The sequence below is a fragment of the Trypanosoma equiperdum genome (assembly GCF_001457755.1).
Source record: "Trypanosoma equiperdum strain OVI genome assembly, contig: ctg_1310, whole genome shotgun sequence".
NCBI classification, from domain to species: Eukaryota; Euglenozoa; class Kinetoplastea; order Trypanosomatida; family Trypanosomatidae; genus Trypanosoma; species Trypanosoma equiperdum.
The window spans coordinates 1,450-2,237 of record NW_027123295.1 but is presented as its reverse complement, the minus strand read 5'-3'; positions in this window follow the sequence as shown (position 1 = coordinate 2,237).

Sequence of the window (788 nt, the reverse complement as noted above, 5' to 3'; positions counted from 1 at the left end):
ATAAAAATCATTAAAATAGTAAATTCATAAAAAAAACAGCAATCATGGAAATTTTTTTCCTAGTAGAAAACTACTATTTCCACACTTTTCTATGTCCTTGTCTTCTTCATTATCTTTTCCCTTTATAAATGCACAACTTTTTTACCGCCTGTTTTGTCAACCCCACAAGCGGCTTTATATTTATGCGTCGCACATCCAGCTGCAGCTGCTCCATATTTTGGTGTCTTTCCCGATCCTGCCGCTGTGGTTTCTACTTCTTGTTTAGGTTTGCATTCTTTTTTGGTGTCATCATAGTCGCAACCGGCAGCTGCGCATCCTTCTGTGGTTTTTCTCGTGACAGCTTTGCATTTATTCTGTTCTTTTTCTGTTAGCTTCTGAAGAGATCCCTTTTGTAAACTGTAGGGCTGAAATTCGCAACCGCAAAATGGGCGTTGATGGCGCCGCTGGCTTACTGACAACGAATATAGGAAAAAAATAATTGAAGATGGCTGGCTTACGAATAAGTTGACCGACTTCTTAAAAAAAAAAACGCGGCGTTAAAAAATATATTTAAAAAAGCTAAAAAGAAAAAAGAATTCAAATAATGTCAAAAGCTAAAAAATCGGGAGAGGGGAAGAAAATCATATGCCTACTATCGCTTAAAAAAATTAAGCGGTTAAAATAAAAAATTAAAAAGTCGAAAAAATTTAAGCGTAAAAAAACAAGTCGTGGCGACACCGGGGATGGAAAAAAAAACAAACCCAGTTGACAGCGGCGGTGGGAAAAAAATCCGCAGCTCGGCTGGGGTT